At 38.4% G+C, this 22,594-nt stretch overlaps 1 protein-coding gene across 8 annotated transcripts in view; it reads left to right on the top strand.

The window, feature by feature from the left end:
- The window catches only part of ATXN1 (ataxin 1), a 530,883-nt gene that overhangs the window by 248,788 nt on the left and 259,501 nt on the right, over nt 1-22,594 (top strand). For all 8 annotated transcript variants that reach the window (XR_011169127.1, XM_069092453.1, XM_069092456.1 and 5 more), the window contains one exon: nt 12,235-12,295. The gene's annotated coding sequence lies outside the window, so the exon portion shown is untranslated. The remainder of the gene's footprint in view (nt 1-12,234; nt 12,296-22,594) is intronic.

Genomic DNA, 22,594 nt, shown 5'->3' with positions numbered 1-22,594 from the left:
CAATGTCACACGTGGTCACTGTTTATTTCAAGGAGCAATCGCTCCCTCTTGTTGAGTTGATTTAGAGGGGTGCATTTGTTTCCTTCAATATTATGTAATGAAACTTGGTACCCTACCTTCCAGTTGACTGATGAACGGGAAATAAGCATCTTTTAGCATGATAATAGAGACAACCTTCATACTTTATCAGTTTGACTTATATCTTTGTACTGACTTAAGAACAATTGTTTGTATGGAAAAGGTTTATTATGTAGTACCCAGTAGAATAGAATGTCATAGAATTACAGGCTCATAACATTATAATGAAATGACAGTGTAGTGGAGTGGATAGAAGACTGACCCTGAAGCAAGGAAGACCTGAATCTCAGCCCTGCTATTGACACATGCTATTTATTTTTTATCTCCTGCTGCCGCAGGCAGGTGTGTAAGACTTCTAAAAAACCACACATTAGTTGCTGATCTGGATCATTGGAAAGAGTTTCATCATTTGGAATTCCCTACACTGATGATATCACAGGTCCAGATTCCCCCAGAAACAACAAACAGATAATCTCCAGGCTATTTGTATGAAATCCAACTGCATGGAATCTAGTTAGGTGTGATACAAAGTTAAACTTGTAGAAGTTTGCATTTCACAAATTAGGATTTAAAGTTGAAAGTACTTTAGATATAGTGTGATCTTCATTTAATTGAATCAGCAACAGACAACTGTATATATATTCACATATATGTAAATATATAAATATATACACATATTCACATTCAAGTGAATATAGTCAAGTAGAATAGTATATCCAAATGTAGGAGTAATGGGAGAAGAGTGAGAAAACTTTTCTGTTTCAACAGGAGATGATGGTTTCTTACTTTAATCTCATAATCTATAACCCTTAAACTTTGGTCCACCCAAGGAATATGTTTTTCTCCCTTGTGTGTCATAAGTATAATAATTTTTACCCTTCTAGAATGTTCTTACCAATGTATGACTCTTCTCTTGATTCACATTTGCCCCCACCTCCCAGTTCCCAATTTGAGCCTTTCAGTTGCAGACTTTGAAAGAAAGCACAAAAAACAGTTGAGTGCATTTCACTGAGACATATGCCAACATGTGGCCTTAGTTCTACCTCCTTCCCTTCTCTTAAACTTTCCTGGGCATGGGGATATATGTTATATGTTATCCTTCCATCACAATTATTAGCTACTGCCAGACAGGGCAAAAGAGAGGGGTAGACACATAATCTCAAAGTTAGATTGGACCTTAAGGGTCATATAATTTAACCTTTACCTAATTCTTACAACTATGCCTAACACGCTTTCTAAGCTTCTCATTCTAGCAAAAGTCACCTTAGAGAAAATTGATAAATCACTACTATATAAATGCTGTTGGTATCTTGGTCTAACTCAAGCTTAGGTTCTAGTTGAACAAGTAATATTGATAATACTTGAAGGTTGCATTACTGAATGTTTTTAGGCTTTTTTTCTTTTTTGGAGGAGGGAAGGTAAAGCAATTGGGGTTAAGTGATTTGCCAAAGGTCACATGGCTAGGTATTGTGTTGAGTGTCTGAGGCTGGATTTGAACTCAGGTCCTTCTGACTCCAGGGCCAGTGCTATATTCACTGAGCCACCTAGCCACCTCTAATTACTGAATATTTTTAAAGCCCATTGTCATTCTTGCAAACCTCCTGAGAGGAGGAAACTGAAACACAGATGTAAACTGATTTAATCTAGTTCGTTTATGTTTTCTCTTTTTTGCCTAGCAGAGTGCTAAATATCTACTTTAATAGATGTTATTCTATTAGTCAGACCTGTAGAACATACTCTCCTGAGTGCCTCAACAATGTTCTTCTGCCCCATACTACAGGAAATCCTAATAGTCCTAAGGAGACTTTATTAAATTATCAAGGCAGTGTAGCATAATTTTAAAAGATATTTGGACCAGGAGTCAGATAGATATGGGTTCAAAAGCTAGTTTTGACATTTCCTGTGTGGCCACGTTGACCCTTAGTTCCTTCTTCTATAAAATGGAGATAATAATGCATTTACTCTCTTCCGCACAGAGTTGTTGGAAGAGTATTATATATGTGACACCCACACATGTCTTGGCGGTAATGTTGTATAGGTCAAAAGGAGGTAGAATAGACATCTCCCTCCCCTTCTCCAAGGAAGGTGTTAATTCATGCCAGGAGGTGAAGGAGGTGGAGGGCAGAGGCCAAGACTCTCTTCTCCTCAGAGAGATGAGGTACTGTGCTAGAATTATATCTGTCTCCTCTCTTATATATTATTGCTTTTCTTTTTTTTTGGAGGGAGGGAAGGCAGGGCAATTGGGGTTAAGTGATTTGCCCAAGGTCACATGGCTAGATTTTGTGTTGAGTGTCTGAGGCTGGATTTGAGTGGTCCTCCTGACTCCATGGCTGACTCTATTCACTGAGCCACCTAGCCGCCCTTCTCTTAAATATTATTCATCCAGGAGATATGGTTTTCAATTTCAAGCTAAACCTCTGATCGCTGTTTATTAATGAGGAAAGGAAGATACAGTCTTTATATCAAAGGCTTGACTCCCTTCCTACCAAATACCAGTTTTTCAATGGATATACATAGAAAGAAGCAAAGACATTCATTCATCCAAGCTGATAATGAAGCAGAAATAAAAAAAGTATACATGTGAACATATATACCCTGCAATACAGAATGAGGGAAGTCTCCCATTGAGAATGAGATAACAGCTCAACCAAGAAAAAGTGTCCCACATCTCATCCAAATGGGAAATTCCCCAAAAAACTCTAGTATAGCAAACTATGGACAGGGACATAGTAGAGAATGCCAGCATATCTCAGGTTGGCTTCTTCCTAGAATCTCTTCTCCTATTAGCAACCTGAAGTAAGGTTGGCATTGCTCATCTTCTCTCTTGAAATGGAAATGAGAAGCATGAGAAGTGACCGCAAAGTGTGGAGAGACTCAGTGGACCCAAAGAGACTGCCCTTTTCGTCTCTCTCACTCTTATCAGCTCTGCTGGTACTAGGCATTGACTTCTACCAGTAAAGAGAAAATCTCATATTAATGGGATTTGAGACTGAGGTTACACCTAAAAATATCTGTTATTTTTAAAATGCAGATTCAGTAGTTTGAGTTCACTTCAGCAACCATTCATTCATTGGACATATACTTTGTACCTGGACTGTGATTTTCTAGTCATTTTGAGAGTTTTTTTGTCCTCTTTTGGCTTATAGTCATTCAGTAAATATGAGTTTATTAAGTGCTTTCTATGTAACAGGCACTGTGCTAAATGCTGGTAATGAAAAGACAGTCAAAGACAGACCCTACTCTCAAGAATAGTACATTTAAATGGGAGAGAAATACATATCAAGATGCATACAAAATATATACAGAGTAAATGGAAAGCAATCTGGGAGGAGAAGATACTGGTAATTAGGGAGGAGAAGGGAGATCTGAGCAAAGCCTCCTGCAGAAGAATGAATTTGAGGTGAAACCAAGAGGTGGAAATGACGGTTTACTGCATTCCAACCTTTGGGGACAGCCAATGTGAAGGCACAGAGACTTCTTATTTTCTTATATTTATTTCTTATATTTAACACATTATTGAATTGGCTATTAAATAGGGAGCCACGGGAACTCACTGGGAGGAGGAGTGACATGGTCAAGCCTACACTTCAGGACAGTTGTAGAGAGCTCCTCCCAGATCTTTCATTTAGGGTGTGGGGCCAGGGCAGCCACCTCATCCTTTCCTACCTCACTACTCTCCTGGACTTCATCATTGTCTTCAGGAATTCATCTTCCTGCAAGATCACATCAGTTCTGAAACACACACTTCCTCAATATCCCCTGTCCTTGGGTCCCCTCTATCCCTCTGATTTGAGAAGATAGAGAATAGGCATTGAAAATATTCTCCCAGATCCTTCATTGAAGGAGAACACCCAGGACAACCATCTTATCATTCCTTACCCATCTGCAGGTTGAAGTACGTCTCCACACTGGGTACACACCTCACCCCCAATCCTGCCAACACTTCTCAGCTTCTTTTAATGTGTTGTCTCCCCCATTAGATTGTAGGTAGGGGTGTCTTTTGACTTTGTTTGTATTCCCAGCACTTAGCACAATACTAGTGCATAGTAAGGACTTAATAAATGTTTATTAATTGATTTACTAGAGGATGGTTTTTGAATGGGAAGGTTTGAGGCAAGTTCACTTATTATAGTAGTCCAAGGAAAAGGTTGTTTTGAAGTAGGATTTATTATGATGCCATGAGATTCAAATAGGATCCATTGAAGGTAATGTATAATAGAAAAATAAGATAGGTTGCCCATATAGCAAAGGCAAAGGATGGCAGATGGAAAGTCTGTGTGCTCTTGGATCCTCTCAGTGTCAGGAGAAAATGAGAAAGGCTTCTATTGGATAGGGTGGACTCTCCATGCTGTACTTGTGGGAGAATACGGACAAAATTCATGTCAGATGGTCATGCACTGATGGCTTGCTTTTCTGCAAACTAAACATTTCCAGTCCATTCCATCAATCTTCATTTGACTTTAGAACTAAGTTCACTTATCATTCTAGTTACCCTCTCTTAATTTGCTTCAGTTTGTTAATGTTCCCCTTAAACTGTGGCACTCAGCACTGAAAAGAGTATTCTAAATGTGGTGTGACCAAATTATACTGGATTTTTCACCTCTCATCTTCTGTATATGTCTTTGAAAGCCTGCTAAGATCACAGTAATTTAAAACACTGCTTCACCATGTCGCTGACTCCTTGAACTTGTACTCCACTGAAACATTCTTGTCTTTTTGACATGGACAGTCATCTAGCCCTCCCTCCTCTCTTCTACAGCTGTGCAGTGGATTTTTCTGTTAACCCAAGTGCAGGACTTTACATTAATCCTTGTTGAATTTCATCTTATTAAATTCAGACCACAGTTCTACCCTGTCATAAACATGAAATTTTAAGTCCTAATTATCCTGCTCAGTAGAATCCAGCTTCATATCTTTCACAGATTTAATAAACAGAAAACCCCCTATCTTCAGTTAGGTCAGTTATTAAAAATGGTGAACAGAACATAGTTGGTCAGGGGTCTGTCTATACTAGAGGCCTCCCTCAAAGTCAGGAGCTCTTAATCTTTTCTATCCTGGACCCCTTTGGCAGCCTACCAAAGCCTGTGGAACTTTTCATCCAATAATATTTTTAAATGCATAAAATAACTTATATAGGATTACAGGGAAATTGATCATATTGAAGTATTTATCAAAATACAAAATGAACAAAAAGTAAGTCCAGGGACCCTGAGTTAAAAAAAAATCCTGTTCTAGATGTCCATTTAATGAACATGTTTTGGTTCTGACCATTTAATCTAATCCACCTCATTGTGCCATCATCCAAACCATATCTTTCCATATTGTGAAAAATCATATTGAGAAAAGTTTTATCAAATGTGCTAAATTCCAGTTCCATTCCTTCGGTCCAAGGAAAGTTAGTCCTTTTCCTAAACCCCCTCCCAAGCTTTTAAATACCTCTTTTATGTGTTCTCTTCCCTCATTAGAATGTCAGCTCCTTGAAGGTAGAACTGACCTTTCTTTTTACTTGTATCTGTAACCTCATCACTACTTAGCACATAATAAGGGCTTCTTTATTGTGCTTGACTTTAAACTAGGTTTAAAGGTTTAAATTCTAGGTTTTATGTACCAGTACTTAAAAAAAATAATTGCATTTTTCTTTGACTCCATTCCCAAGTTACCATATCCTTCTTGAATTATAGGCTATAACATTAGAAATGACACAGAAATAATGTTTAGTAATAAAATAGATTAAAATTAAGAGAGTAGAGATAAACAACTAGAGATATCCTGGGATATCCTAACACCAGATTCAGAAATAGTTATTCTAAGAATTATTTTTTTTCTTTCCCATCTAATAGAAGAACTCTTCCTAATTCTAGCAGTGTGGTATTTATTGTTTTGAAGTAGGATTTGTGGTGATGCCATGAGATTCAGATAGGATCCGTAGGGTGGACTCTCTGTGCTGTATAATAGAAAAAATCAGTTGCATTTTTCTTTGACTCTGTTCCCAAGTTACCATATCCTTCTTGAGTTATAGGCTATAACAATAGAAGTGACACTGAGCTGGTTCTGAAGCACAAACTACCTGCTGGACAGCTTCCTTGTGTGTATCCCGTAGGAATCTCACACTCAACATATCTAGACCGAACTTGTAACCTTTCCTCTAAACTCAACCTTCTTCTTAATTTCCTTATTATTGTTGAGTGAACCCTACCCCTGCCCCATACATAGTATCACTCTCTCTCAACACATATTCAATTAATTACCAAATCTTGTTTCTTCTCCCTTCCCATTATTCCTCGCATGCATCCTTTCTCCTCTCTAGTCACACAGTTACCACTCTAGATCAGTTCTTTATCCTACTTCACCCAGTCTTTTGTAGTAGTCTTATGGACTTTTTGCCTCAGATCTCTCCCTGCTACAGATCCTATTTTCCACCATAGCTGTTTAGTGATTTTCTTGAAGTACTGGTCTGATCAACTCAACAAACTCCACTGTGTCTGTCTAGGATGAAAGACAATCTACTGTTTGGTATTTAAAGCTTTTCACCACCTTTTGTCCCTTCTTATCTTCCCAGTCTTTTGCCCATTACCTTCTTTCTTGAAATCTGCCACCTAGTCATTTTAGCCTACATGTTATTTTGTATACAGAACATGTTCATATCCCTTCTCTGTGCATTTGCATAGGCTGGCTCCTTTGACTGGAATATAGCTCTTCCTCACCTATATCTTTTGAAAACCTATGTTTCATTAAAGACTCAGCTTAAGTGCTATCTTTTACATGAAGCCTTTTCTCACAACTATCTGATATGAATGTGTATATGTATATATATATATAAAATATATCTACATATACATATATACACATGGATATATAGAATCTAATTTGTAGTAATATATAATATTAATATATTGGCACATGTATATATTATATATAACATACATGTGGGTCCATATATACATGTATGTATGTGAACACATGAATATGGACAAATACATCTTTTTCTCTCCCATTACAATGTTGACTCCATTTCAGCAGGCATTGTTTCACTTTTGTCTCCCAAACAACACAGTTCTCTACACATAGTAAATGCTTAATAAATGCTTGTTTATTGATTCCATTTTTGCCTATCTTCCATACTAGCATATACCTAGTTGTTCCCTATCACTTATTTCTATATGATGTTTTTGCTTGCTAAGAACAGGGCTCTTAAATTGCTTGGATTCAATTTTATTCTATTTATTACTAATAATTTATCCAATTTATCATGACTACTTTGAATTCTTACCACATCCTCTACCGAAGTGCATCATCACCTCTCTCAACTTGATCTTCTGTATGAACATAATGAGCAAACTCTCTTGTTCATCATCTAATCATTAGTAAAGATTTTTAAGGACTGCTATATTTTGCTCACGGACTCAATCAAGTTATTTCATTCCAATCAGTGAGTTGGTCTGTGAAAAAGTCCTTCAAATGATTGGATGTCCAGAGATATGCATAAAAGTCATTCACTTGTGCTGAGGGTCTAATGGTACAGGCAAGGGAGATATCAAGTGTATTTACTGTGACTAATGGCATCCAAATGAGACCAAGTTCTTGCCATGTTTGTTTATGACTTTCTCTGAGCTGCCTTGAAAGACTGCGCTTCAATGATTAACTTTGAGTTTAGGTCAGATGAGAGTGTGTTCTGTCTGCTACGCTCTGATAGCTAAGCAAAATATTAATCGGGGTTATTCAAGACCTTCTGTATGCTGATTATAGGACTGTGTGCTTGTGACACATAATAGAAAGATGCAAAATAATTGAGAGATGTTTGTCAATTTGTTCCTATTCTGGTGGGGCTGTCAGGACTTTCATCTGTGCTGCTGTGCCCACTCTGCCTGGATGGTTAAGACTTTTTAAAGACCTTTTAGCCCTCTCAGTGACTTCCACTGAAAGTCATGATAGCTCTTACTCTCTTGGGATTGACCTCTCTTTTCATATTAGAAAGACATGAACTTGAAAAAAAATCTGGCCAGCTGGTGACTATTGATGACATTGGTAGCTGCTTCACAGAGGAGTTGAGATGAATCTTTCTGTGATGCTGAATTCTGGAGTAGAGGACAGAAAACCTATGGAAAGGCACAAAGATGAGAGATGGAATGTTGTGATATAAAGAGCACCAAGTGGTATAGTTTGTCTGGAATTTAGCATGCATGAAGAGGAGTAGACTGGAAAAATAGGCTGAGGCCAGACTGTGAATATTCAAACAAAGAAGTCTATATTTCATCCTAGAGTTACTGCAGAGTTATTGGAGCTCTTTGATTGGGGGGAGTTACATACTTTAGCAATATTGTTTTTGGCATCTGTGTAAGGAATAGAATAGAGAACACAGAGACTTGAGGCAACTGTGAGGATTCCAGGTAAATGTTTGTGACGGCTTGAACTGGGGGGTGGGGGTGGGGGGGTGGTATCAGTGGAGAGAAGGTGATGAATGTGACAAATATTATGAAGGTAAAATTACAAGATGACCAATTTTTTTAATATGGCAGATGAAGGAAATTAAAGCGATAGAGATGACTAAAGATGGAAACTTGGGCAATTAGAGGGATCTTTGCAGAAATAGAAAAGATGGGAAGGAGGATTTTTCCCCCAAGAGGATGGGTAGAGAGAATGAGTTATATTTTAGATATACTGAATTTGATATACTTATGGAATATCTAGTTAGAAATGCACAATATTGCTAATTGAACAGTGGAACTCAGGAGACGGAGTAAGATTAGACATATTGGTACAATCATCATCTATATTAAGACAATAATTCAATCATGGTTACTTATGAGGTTCTCAAGAGAGCTAGTCTAGACAGAGAAGAACCAGGCGAAAGTGTTGGGTTACATCCACAGCTGGAGGACAGGACATGCAGAGGAGATTGAGAAGGTACATTAAACAAGGAGAAGGAGAACCAAGAGAAAACAGTACCATGAAACCCCAGAGAGGAGGGAATATCCAGGAGCAGAGAATAGTCAACCAGTGTCAAGCATTGCAGAGAGGTCAAGAAGCATGACTGAGCAAAGGCCACTGGATTTGGCAATTAAGGGTCATTGGTAACTTTAGAGAGAGCAATTTTAGTTGAATGATAACGTCAGACTTCAGATTGGCATTCCCCCAACCTGTTGGTAAGCCTTGCTACAGATGATGTTTTCTGATATATTTGATGAAGTTAAGATACAGAATCCAAAGTCTTATGAAACTCAAAACATATTACATTGATTGATTCCTCATCACTTACCAAGCCAGCCAGTCTTTTTTAGAAGAAAATTAGACTGCCCTGACAAAACGTGTGCTTCAAAATGTACTAGTTGGCAGTCTTCTAAATGGTCTGACATCTTCCAGTGTTTTTACAGGTATCCAAGTTTAAATGAAAGGTTTATATAATACCTGTGGTCACCCAGGGATGTATAATTTCTAGCTTGCCTTCTGCTGTATCCTTTAACTACTTATTCCTCCTTTGTGTGTATGAAATCAAGATAGTCACTCATCTTCCTTAGCTGCAAATGCATGATTTCATGCCTACCAGGAATAGTCTTGTCCAAAATTACCACTAGGCTCTAAAAATATCTTGTCTACTACCATATATCTGACCAAATGAGATAATAAGGCCTTTCCTGATTCTCTTAACCACTAGTAACCTCTAAAATTATTTTGATTTTACTTTGAATTTGTAAGAAGTTCACATGTGGGTATAAAGTTATTGCTTATTTGCTTTGTCAACATAAATCGTGTAAGAAGTAGAACTTGGGTTTGAACCCACAAATTTTGAGTTTTGAATACAAGATATTTTCCATTATACCATAGTGCCTCACTCATCATCTATTTGTTGAACCCAAGATACTATACTCTGAGGGTACAAAAGGATTTAAAATATCACCCTTACCTTCATGATGCTTTCAATCTCTTTAGGAAAGAAGAGGAATGAAAATACAGCACTACAAAGTAGTGATATATACTAACTTCAGTGTATATAGCAGTAAGCACAGAGCTTGGAAGATTGGAACTCAATAAGTTTTAGAACTATTGGAGAAGGCCTTACAGCAGAAGATTTGAGCTAATCCTTTCAGGGAGGCAGAACTTAGACAAGTACTAGGGGGTATTTCATAAAGGATGAGCATAGAGGGGGACATGAACATAATGTATATATGGAGACCTCTGGTACCCAGACCTTTTCTCTGAAATTATTCTTTTTAAGGTTAGCAGTTCCCCTTCCAGTCAACCAGCAAACAAGCATTTATTAAGGGATTAGGATATGCTAGCATAGCAGCAACCACACTGGCCTACTCAGGATGGCAGCTAACACAGGTTCTTGGATCTGCTTTACTAGGAAAGAGCTGTTTAAGGGGTCAACATCTTTTTAATTACAGTCACTGTTTCAGGAGAAAAGTCAGTACCCTGAACTTCAGAGAAAATACAAGCAGAGAAATAAAGACTAACAGACAGGGCTCTGACTGCCTGAATCAACTCTGCACTTTACATATATCCCTGGATTGAGAGAGCCTTTACATCTGAGCAGTCGGGGAGCTCTGAATACTCAGAATCTCTACCAGGGAATCACAAGACCCTTCTCATAAGCTAGCCCCCAAAGCAAAATACCAGCTCAAGAGTACATATATATATATGTATGTATGTATGTATATATATATATATATATATATATATATATATATATATATACTTCTCAGAGCCAGAAGACATCACAAGCCTCATGACTCAGTGCCTAATTAGAAATTAGCAAAACGTGTGAAAGCCTTGAAATGGCAAACCTCCCCTAAACAAGCTTCCCTAAATGGACTCCACCTGAGACCTATTAATGGGCCTGGGAAATCTTAAATTAACATTACAGCTAGGCGCTGTGTTAAACACTAAGAATATAAAGGAAAGCAAAAACAGTATCTGCCCTTGAGGAATTCACTTTCTAATGGGAGATGTATAAACAACTACAAACATGCAAAAAATGGAGAGTGTAAATGGAAGGTGATCTCTGAGGGAAAGCATTGAGGGGGCTGAAAAAGTCTTCCTAGAAGTTGGGATTGTAGCTGAGACTTGAAGGAAGCCAGAGAAGTTAGGAGACAGATGAGGAAGCAGAATATTTGAGGCATGGGGGACTTCCAGGGGAAATGCATAACTGGGAGATGAAGTACTGTGTGCAGTGAGTGGCATTTAACCAAATCTCATTCTCTTTTCCTAGACTCAAAATTGTAAAAAGCCTTAGAAATTACAAGAATTGATCTTGACCTATGTATGACATCCCTGACAAATGGTCCAGCCTTTGGCAGTCTTTATCTCCTTTACCCTTCCTTCTGTTCTTGATATTTTATATAGGTGATTTTCTGTTTTTTTTTTTTTTTTGGCTTCCATGACATCCTTTTCTGCCTAACTCTGTGAATTCATTGCGTCCTATCTGGAGCCTCTTCTTCTTTCTGTCTCTTAATTTCTACTTAGGTTCCTTTCCCCCCACTCACTGCTTTTCTTCCTCCAAATTAACTTCTTGAGAGATCTCATATATGACATGTCAGATATGCCATCAACTACTACCTTTGTGTTACCAACTTTTTAACTTAACCTCATTCCCTACAATATGTCTCCACTTTTGAATCCATTACTTCAAGCTCAACAAGTCCAAGACTAGATTCATCAGGTTTACTGCAAAAATAATTTCCTCCTCCCAGCTTCTTGTTTTCTGTAATCCCCTTCTCTGGTATCAGCAGTTTATCAGTTTGTGAAATGGCCAAAAAAAAAAAAAAAAAAAGCACTGTCATGTTTAATTAATGAACCAGAAACAGTCCATAATTTTTTCCAAAAGATTTCCCAGTCTACAATGCTTTTTCTTCCCTGCTTTGCAGGTAGTTTGGTGCCATGGGGAAGCAGTGTCTCCTGGCGGCATCACTAGACCAAGGGGCATATGTAGCGTAGCGACTTTTCGGATACAGTTGAAAAGTGCTTTTCACTCGCATTTGCCAATTAACAGCGGTCCCAGCGATGCACCAGCATGTGGAGTGGTTTCTACTTGTTTGTTGTTTTACTTGCTATCTTCAGACATTTCATTTAGAGCTTCAGGACTACTGAGTTTTGCTTATTTGCAGAATCAACTCAAAAAAACTTAATTGCTTTTAATCTTATCTTTTTTTCTTCCAGTTTTCCAAAGAAGTTAGACCTGTTTCTTGGTGAAGAGAAAGCAACGTGCTTTTCCCATAAGGTCAGTATTCATTTAAACCTTATATCTTTCTTTCTTTGTTTTTTTTTTTTTACTTTCACAGGAAATGCTTGTTCAGGTACAAGTCTGAAAAAAAAGGGGGGGGGGCATTTTAAATAATTCTAGCTGAGTTTCTTAACTAGGTTTTTCTCCCTGTTCTTTTGCCTTCAATATCTGGACCTATAGGTGACAAAATGTATTTTTAGCTCCTCAGTCCTCACTATCAGAAGTTCTCACAGAAGCAGGATTTTGTCCTTAATGGCTAGATTCTTGTGCTATTTTTTGTTATCCGTATGTTTCATTGTTAATTGGCATCATTGTTGCCATCATTCTAGAATCATGGACTCTTTGGTTACAAGGGGACTTTAAGGTCACATAATTGGCCAGTGTAAGAACTAATTGCCTCTAGAACAATCCCAGACAAGTGGTCATCCAGCATTTGCTGGTATACTTCCAGAAATGGAAAATTCACTAACTCTGCTATCACCTCATTCCATTTTTGGATAGCTCCAATTGTTAAAAAGCTCTTAGCCAAAATCTGCCTCCTTATAACTTCCCATTAGTCCTACTTCTACCATCTGGAACCGTACAGAATGGTGGCTATTTAACATAGTTCCTTATGCAATACAGATGAAACAGTCTGTTCTGTCTTGCTTCAGTAACCCCTTATTGTCCTCTGGTCCTTTCTGTTCACCGTCTTAATCTTTTACACTTCCTCTTTCCAGAAGATAGTCCTTCAGAAATGTGATGACAACTGTCACATGCTCCCTAGTGGCTCTCCAGAGGTTATGCTCCAGACTAGACATCCTCAAATTCCTAAATTGCTCCTCAAATGATGTCATTGTGAGTCTCAAATACTACTTGATTCCACTTGTCAGTGCTCTTCCTAAATCTGGTGCCCCAGAACGAAGTTGACGAGGGGAGAATACAGGGCAACATTTCTCTAATTCTAGACTGTTCCTAAACACATCACACTGGTGGCTTATATTGAGCCCTCAATCCATTAAGTCCACAGCCAGTAGAGCCTGACAATTCCATTTGTGGATGTGAGAGTGATTTTAATATGTAAATAGATAGGAATATGTATTATCATTAGAAGAGAGAGAACAATAACAACGAGAGGCATTTAGAAAGGCTTCACGTCACAGATGGTGCAAGAGTTCGGCCTTTTTAAGATACAAAGGTTTGAAGAGAGTAAATTTCAGGTTTGGTGGACAGCTTGTGCCAAGACATGGAAGCAAAGAAGGGAAGTTTGAATTTAGGAAACAGAAAGAAGGCCATAGTGGCTGGAATGTAAACCTGAAAGGGTGAGCTGCAGGTAGACTGTGAACAGTTTTAAATGTTAATCTGAGGGTCCTATATTTTATCTTAGTGATAATAGTGAGTCACTTAAGATTCTTAAACAGAGGAATAACATGGTTAGACTTGTGTTTTAGGAAGATTATTTTGGCAACTGTGTGGAGGATGGATTAGAGGTGAGAGCCTGCAAGCCAGCTTATTGTGTTATAGTCCTCTACACAAGAAGCAATGAGGGACTGAACTAGGGTGGTAACCATGTGAGTGAAGAGGACTGATGTCATAAATGTCATGGCAGTAGAGTTGACAAAAGTTGGCAATTGAGCGAATATGAAAAATAAAGGGAAGAATTCAAGGAAAATGCCAAGATTGCAAACCTGTGAAGCATGGAAATCATTTGGAGGAGAGAAGTGTTTTTAACAAATACATAAATTAAGATAGATGAATGAGTAAATATGTGTGTTTTTTGTTTACAATGAGCTTTTAATTCCTGTTTGCACATGTTGAGTCTAAAATGCCCTTGTGATAGTTTTTTAGATATATCCAACATCTAGTTGATGAAGTAAAACTAGAGATCAGGTAAAAGATTAGGGCTGGATATAGGGATCTGATAATCACTGCCATAGAGCTAATTAAACCCATGGGAGTTGATGAGACCAAGACAAAAGAGAGAAGAGAATAGAGAGTAGAGAGAGCAGAGCTAGATCAAGACAGAGTCTGGACACACACACACACACATGTACACACATATGTGTATACCCATGATTAAGGGGTGGGACATGCATGATCATTTTGCAAAGGAGCCTGAGAAATAGTCAGAAAGGTAGGAAAAGAACCAGAAGATGGAAGTATCATGAAAATTCTGAGATGAACATTAGGTTTCTTCTTGCAGAGGGAAGGGATCTATAGGATAGATAGTGTGAGGGAATGGTAGGAACAAAGTAAAAGGGGTCAATAGTCAGCAAACATTTGTTAAACATCTTCTGTGTGCTAAGCACTGTTAGGTGCTGAGATATAGAGAAAGGGAAAAGGTAGTCCCTGTGCTCAACGAGCTCACAATCTAAAGGGGGAAAATAACACATAAAAAGCAGCTGAAAATGGGAAGGGACTTGGCACAGGGATATAATGAAGTCCTGCAGCCAGGTGGAAAGGATGAGATGACAGCCCTTGCTTTTTCCTTAAATGGTAGAGGATCTGGGATGTATGGGATGTTCAGGGAGGACTAGCTCCTCTGGTGTGAAGGCTTGCTGAGCCCTTTTCAGGGCTGCTCATCCACCTTTGGTGTCCACCTTTACCCAACTCTTACCTGTGACTCCAAGAAGCTGTAGCAAGCTCAGTGGCCACACCCTGGTAAATTGGCTCAGCAGCTAGGCTAAACCAGGTTGAGGGTAATGGATAGACCTCAAACCTGTTGGGTAGGGGGTGTCTATCCCAAGTGAAGACCTAGCAGAATAGGCGGGTATGAACAATTTGTTCCGATGGCCATGAAGGTGACTGAAGCAGGCTGAAGCAGACCAACTTAGAGTTTGGTCAGATATAGAAGAAATCAAAGTCATACAATGCACTCCAGGGTATTATCAGTCATCTTGACTTTTGTCTTGCCACTGGACTTGGATGACTCTGGAAGAATGAAACTGAAGACTTTGTGCAGTTCTGCCTCACTTAAATCCAGCCGACACACAAGTCAGGATATCACCCCATGATGGCATTGGTCTTCTTTGAAAAGGAAGGACAAGCAACAACAGATGATGTGGGAGGACCTCCCCAGTGAAGGAGCTCTCTAGTGGTCACCTCCTACCCTCTCTGATTAGAGAAAGGGAGGTCCCCAGGGGCAGGAGGCACTGGGAAGGTATGTTTCAGAGCTGATGCCATCTTTCACGATGATGAATTTCTGGAGATCAAGAAGTCCACGAGAGGAGCCAGGTGGAAAATCATGGGAGAATCATGTCAAGGAATATTAAGGTGTAGAATACGGTATATAAGGGAGTTCATGCTAGATGGCCTCTATTTTCTCAGTAAGATATTAGGCAAAGTCTTTTGTGGGTAGGTAGTGGAGAAGGGGTGGTATGGGAGTCTTGATGGAAAAAGAGAAAGTGTGGAACATCTGCTTTTGGGAGTGTGATAGGGAAGAATCAAAAGATACCTGTGTAACAGTGAGAACCCATTTGAGGTTAATACATAAATTAGTTGCAGACCTAACTGACACTGGCAAGTGATTTCTTCTGGCAACATTAAGTAGTACATGAGGAGGAGAGAAGGAGATAGATGGTGGGGAGTGACCTGGTGTTGGGTTTTGGAAAGGCAAAAGCAAGTGAGGTAAAGGGTACTCTTCTTCAAGAGTATAATTTAATTATAGGGTCAAGATTGTAAAGGGAGAAAAGGGAGGCTAGAATAAGGATGTGGATTGAAGAAAAAGTAGGGATAGACTACTTTAAAAGCATGGTGAGAAAAAAAATATGTGTAGGAGTAAGGCACAGGAAGATGTGGAAATTTAGGAGGTTATTGTCAGAGGAGTTTAGGAATTCTGGGTTATGAGTAAATAACAAGAATAAGGGTATGACTATCCCTATGTGTGTCTGGAGTAGAGCAAAAGGGCAAGTCATAGGAATTGAGGAATTAGGAGACCAGTATGTTTGAACTGACACCAATCAGTATATCAAAGTCTCTAGGAATAAAGATAAAGAAACTGTGAGCCAGTTATTGAATACTGTGAGGAAGGAAGGATAGTAACCTGGAGATAACTACTATCTGAGTGTGGTTTGAGTTATATTTGAATGGTGGGTACCTAGTGGAAGAGGGAGGGACTGGAGGTGGCCATAGGGAATCAGGAATATGCCTTCTCTCTTGGCCCAATGAATTGGAGTTGCATGATTCCGTACTAGAGAGTGTGGCTGGGGATACGCTGTCTTCCAGAAGAATTAAGGTTTTGGTGAGTACAAATATAATAAAAAATAGTCTAAAGTCAAAAGTATAATTAGGTAGAATAAGAGAATTGGTTCCAGGACAATAGAAATATGCAGTATGAATTCAAATAGTGTGACCCTTATGATTCATTATTTTTTAATGGGATCTAGCTATATGGGAGGCTGAGGTCCTAGGTCCCTGGAGGAGCTCTAAACATATAAATTGTTATTTCTTCCCCATGCTATTCCTTTACAATGTATTTTTAAAGAAATAAACAAAAAGCTAAATTTAGCAGCATTTTGCATTTATCCCTATCAAATTTTGTCTTCTTCACTTCATCAGTTTAATCTTCTGAGAACTTTTTGGATCTTAATTCTATCACCCAGGGCATCAGCCCTGTTATCTTGGTGCCTGCCAATCTGATAATCATGCTTTCCATGTCTTCATCCAAGTCATTAATAAAAATGTGGATTAGAACAGGAAGGCACTCCATAGTGTGCCACTAGAAACCTCCCACTAAGCTGACAACAATCTTTTAAACAGCATTCTTTGGATACAGTTTTGGAATCATGTGTAAATCCACATTATTATATCACTTCCCATGTAACATTTCTCCAAACCTTCCTCATCCCTTCTTAATTCAAGTTTCTTTCCTGTGTTAATTTTTTTCCTATTTATCCTGCTTTGTATACATTTGTTTGCATGTTTTTCCTCTAGCTTGTAAATTCCTTGAGGGAAGGACTGTCTGTTGCCTCTTTTTATATTCTCAGAACTTAACACAATGCTTTGCACATAGTGGGTGTTTAATAAATACTTGTTGATTGATCAGTATATGAATTATCGTGGAAGATTTCACCAAATGGCTTGAAATCCAAATATACATCATCTATACAATTCATCTTACCTTCTACTAATCTAGTAATCTTTTAATACTGTTAAAATATAAACATAACTGTTCAAGAGAACCAGAAACCATATCATTTGAAGAAGAGTTAAAGGAGCTAATAATGTTTAGACTAGAGAAGGGAAGACAGAGAAAATAGAGTCAAAAGAATTGGGACTGAATCTTGGTGCTGGCTGTGTGACCCTGAACAAATAATGTTTTTGTGTCAGTTACCTTATTGACAAAATTGGGATAACGATACTTGCAGGGACTTCCTTTAGAGAATTGTTGTGGGAAAATTTTTGTGCCCATGTCAGATATGTCATTTATTGTTATTACACTGATTTTTATGTCAAGCACAGTATAGCGAAAGGACATTAGATATGAAGGAGGGAAACTTGGATTCAGATCCTGCCTTGACCAGCTTTGTGCCCACAGGCATGATACAACTCAAACAAGTTCTTATTCATAAAATACAATTTTTATACTACCTCTGCTGGAGTCCTGAAGATCAAATGACAGAATATATGTAAAAGACATAGCACTCAACATATACTAGGCTCTTACTAAATGCTGTTTTCCTCCCTTCCTATCTTCCCTCAGTGTTCTAAGGATTGGCCGTTCCACCATTAAGCTGACCAGATACCTGTTTTAGAAATATAGTTATTTCTTCAGAGTTAACTTCAGAGTATGAGATTGAGTTTCCTCAACTAATTCTAAAATATTTCCTGTGTAGTGTCATTTTATTTTATCCAGTGATGGTTTCCATACTGCTTTCCATAAGGACTTTTCATACCTAGTTTAATGCATTTGGATAACTCAGTGGAGGTATTATCACCTGATTAAAGTATCAAGGTATAGATAGCATCTTATTAATTACTGTGAATGACTAGGGTAATTGATTGACCCCCAAAAAACCCTATCCTTATAAGGAGGCTTCACAGGAATGAAAAGTATGGGTGGTTTATCCTGAAAAGTGGCTGCTCCACCTTGAGAGTCAGTGAATGAATGATTTATTTGATTGAGTGGCTTCCCTCTCCCTTCCATACCCCTTACCTTAGATTATTGGTTAGGGATTGCTCAAATGAGATAGGAGAGAGATCAGGCACTGTGGAATGCTTAGAGATTGGTCAGACATTGAAGATGCCAAGGTCAACCTCTGTATCCTGGGTCATCTTGACTTCTGTCTTGCCACTGGACTTTGATGACTTTGGAAGAGAGATTGAGGTTGAAGACCTTGTACAACTCTTGCCTCACTTAAATCCAATGCATGCATAAATCAAGACATCACCCCATGATGTCATTAGTCCTCTTTAAAAACAAAGGACAAACAACATCAAATAACTATACTACATATTTAAGGGATTGTGAGAAATAAAGAATTTTGTAATCCTTGATGTGATGTGTAAATATGAATTATTGTCATCATCGATAATTATTATTATTATAGTTTTGGCAGTAACAATTTTAACTTCCACATCTGCTATGTAGAATTTGTATTCATTTACAGTACAACAAAAATCATGACATTTAATAATGTTATCCATCTGCAAATGTCATTATTATTAATTGGTATTGTAATAATAATGTGAAAGCTGATCATAAATAGATTATTCTGATCCAAAAGAGGAATTGCACTTCTGTTATTTAACTTTTAATTGGAAGATGAGATGAATTATCTCTTGTCTTTTTTTGTATCCCTAGTGCTTAGCAGAGTGCCCGATGCATAGTAGGCACTTAATAAATTTTTGTTGACTTTATTGAATGACTAGATGACCTCCAAATTCCCATGCAGCTCTGAATCTGTGTTAACACTGTAATAAATAGCATGCTGGAGAGTCATATAATATTAAAACTAGAAACAACTTAAGAGATGATCTAGACCTAGACTGGGCTAGAAATAGGGAAGCTGAGCGCTAGAGAAATCAAGTGATTTGCTCAAAGTGTAAGGTAGGCAGTTAGTTGAAGAGCCTAAAGTTGAACTTAGTGAAGCTGACTCCTATCCCTGTACTCTTCCCATAACAGAAAACGATCTTATATCCGGAACTGATTCTCCAAGTTATGAAGTGACAGCTGGTATAATCTATTGTCATCTTAAGAAAATAATAGCTAGCATTTATATAACCACCTACTATGTGACAGGTACAATGCAAAGCACTTTACAGACATTATCTAATTTGATCCTCACAATAACCCTGGGAGGTAGGGGCTATTCCATTTTACAGTTGAGGAAACTAAGGCAAATAGGTTAAATGACACTTGCCCAGGGTCACATAGCCAGTAAGTGTCTGGGGCTGGATTTGAAACCAAGCCTTCCTGATGTCAGGCCAAGTACTTCATCTACTATACCATCTTGCTGCCTCTGGCATGAAGAATTTTTCTATTTAGCTGGGTTTTCATTTAACAGAAGAGATTTACCAGTTCCACTTAACTGTCAGTATTTAATGGAGAGATTCTTTATGATGATTTCAGAGATATGCAAATATGGCTGTTGTTCAGGCAGAAGACATCCTGGTGTGTGTGTGTTTCTCTTGCTAGAACTGCTTAGCTACCAGAATTCCATCTCCCACCTCCTACTGCCCCTGCTGATTGTCCCTAACCCTCATCCCCAGGGAGTTTAAAATTTTATTCTAGTGTCAAAGAGGCAATTTTTACAAATATACTACCTCTTCATCAGCCAGTGTGCATTAAAGAGAAGATGTAATTTAGCAAGACCATTAGACCATCAAGACCAGAGCTGGCACAGGGAGGGGTTGATCAATCAGCAAGAGGTAAGTCAGACCTCAAAGGGAGCATAGAATTTAGGGCTGGAAGGTATAATAGACAGCAAATAACTCAATCTTATGAATTCGTAGATGAGGAAACTGATATGCAACAAGATGAATGACTTCTCCAAGGTCACACACGTTGCTATGAACAGAGCTGGACTTCAAATCTGGACTTTTAAAGAGGGGGCTTGCTTATTTTAACTGTAGATCATTCCCAGTTAGGATTCTGAGAAGTTCATTCTGCTTCTAAGAGAACTGGGGCGAATCTGTTCATCTTAGCTCATGCTTCCTCTTGTGTTTATGAGATACCTAGCTTTGCTTGTTTTCCTCCATAAAGGCTATGTGGATGTAAGCTTTCTATCTGGTTTTGTTTTAACCTAGCCCCTTCATCTCAACAAATGGGACAGCTATTCCATTTTAAAGTGCTGTTACCTACATTAACTGGAACATACTTGCCATACTTGCTTGTCGGCTTATGAGAGAAGGAAGACAGCATACCCTCCTGTTTATGCTTTGCCCTAGAGCAGCCATAGGTGATTCACCTAGAAACCTCTGTGTCTCTGCAGCTCTGAGCTGCTCAGTTTGCACAGATCTTCAGAGTCATTGGAAGCATGAACATGTGGGACTCCCCTGCTGTCAAAAGCAAACCAAGAGAAACCTGAGATGATTTAATTTGACAATAAACATTTAATAATCAACAGATATTTATTAATCACCAACTGTGTGCAGTGACAGCATAAGAAACCTACCTGCCTTAGAGTCAGGAAGACACAGATGCAAGTCTTTTCTCTGACAGGAGCCACATGATCCTGGGCAAATCACTTAACCTCTCAGAGCCCACAGGCAATACTTTTAAGACTGTAAATTGCAAAACAGATATTGGTCCACATTAATAGAGGGAGTTTCCTCATTGGTAGCTTCTAACACCAATGAAATGAGTTCTACTCCAAAAAAAAGCATAAAAAATACGCATATGTATACAACATATATAATATTAATTTGTTTATACATCATATACATATATGTATACATTATACATTCGTATGCATGTAAGAATATGTGCATTGGACAAAGCAGAGTCTTTGAGATATATTACTGCCTGAGTAATTAAAGGGAGCCCTGGGAAACTATGAGTTGGAGAAGGGTGAAATTAAGGGGATTAGGTGGCTATGAGGCAATTCTGGAAAATATCATTCACAGTAGCCAGTTGCCCAATTTAAGTGCTATATTTTGGGGTGAAAATGAGAGTTTGTAAAGAGTTGAGGGAGGAAATGTAAAATGAACAAAGAAAGTCAGTGACAGTAGAGCCAGCACAGGTCCATTGTGGCCCATTGAACTAGTAGGGTCACTAGTTTTTCCTCTTGGGTAGTTTGCATTTGCACTAAGGGAAAGCTTTTCAAGAGACCCTGAATTCCTACAAAAAGTCCTACAAGTCAATTTCTGGATCCAAGTTAGTGATAACAGAAGGCACATGCTTGTTATCTTTAGAAAGACACTCAGAAACCATGATTCCAATCATGGATACCACATACATATGTGCCACATGCATACACAGTTCATAAAACATATGGCATTGAGTGCCATTTGGTAATTGAAGATTGGGCTAGATTCTAAGAGAGATGTTGATATTTTCTTAGGACCAGCATGAAACTCAGCTAGTTTCGGCAGTTCATGCTGGGTATTTTGGGCAGCTATTTAATAACATGTACTTCAGATCCCTAGATTACCAGCTAAGCCTAGTCTATGAACAGTTGATGATATCACTATAACCGCCCCCCCCCCCCAAAAAAAACAAAAAATTTTACCAATGCTCTTTTTTTCTTTTTTTTTCCATTGCTCATTTATTTTTTTGTTCCTTTTTTTGCTACAGACAAAAAATTGTGGCATACATTGATTCCATGGTAGCATATGGGATGCTTTGTGGCACAGTGAAAAGGATTCTGTATTCAGAGGACCTGGGATCAAATCCTGCCTCTGACTTATACATTACTTTTGTGACTTTGTACAAGTCATTGTGGGCATCAGTGACTTCATCTGTAAAATGAGGGATCTTAGATTTGATAACATCTAAGATTCCTTCAGCCCATAAACCTTTGATCTGTCTCTGATTTCTGCAACAACTATTGAAAAGCTAATGAAATTGTTAAACTTGGAAAGTACCATATGTTGTTGTTCATTCATTTCAGTCGTATCCAACTCCTTGTGACCCCATCTGGGGTTTTCTTGCAGAGATACTGGAGTTTGCCATTTCCTTCTCCAGTTCAATTTACATATAAGGCAACTGAGGCAAACAGGGTAAAGTGACTTGCCCAGGATAACACACAACTAGTAGGTGTCTGAGACTGGATTTGAACCCACAAAGGTGAATCTTCCTGACTCCAGGTCCAACACTATCTACTGATCCACTTAGCTGCCCAAAGAACCATATAGATCTATCTAATCCAATACTAT

Source organism: Petaurus breviceps, unplaced genomic scaffold (genome assembly GCF_028583685.1).
Source record: "Petaurus breviceps papuanus isolate PSGF00001 unplaced genomic scaffold, PetGlider_PUasm1.0 190, whole genome shotgun sequence".
In the NCBI taxonomy this organism is placed as follows: Eukaryota; Metazoa; Chordata; class Mammalia; order Diprotodontia; family Petauridae; genus Petaurus; species Petaurus breviceps.
The sequence above is the reverse complement of the archived record's forward strand: the minus strand, read 5'-3'. Positions and strand labels throughout refer to the sequence as shown.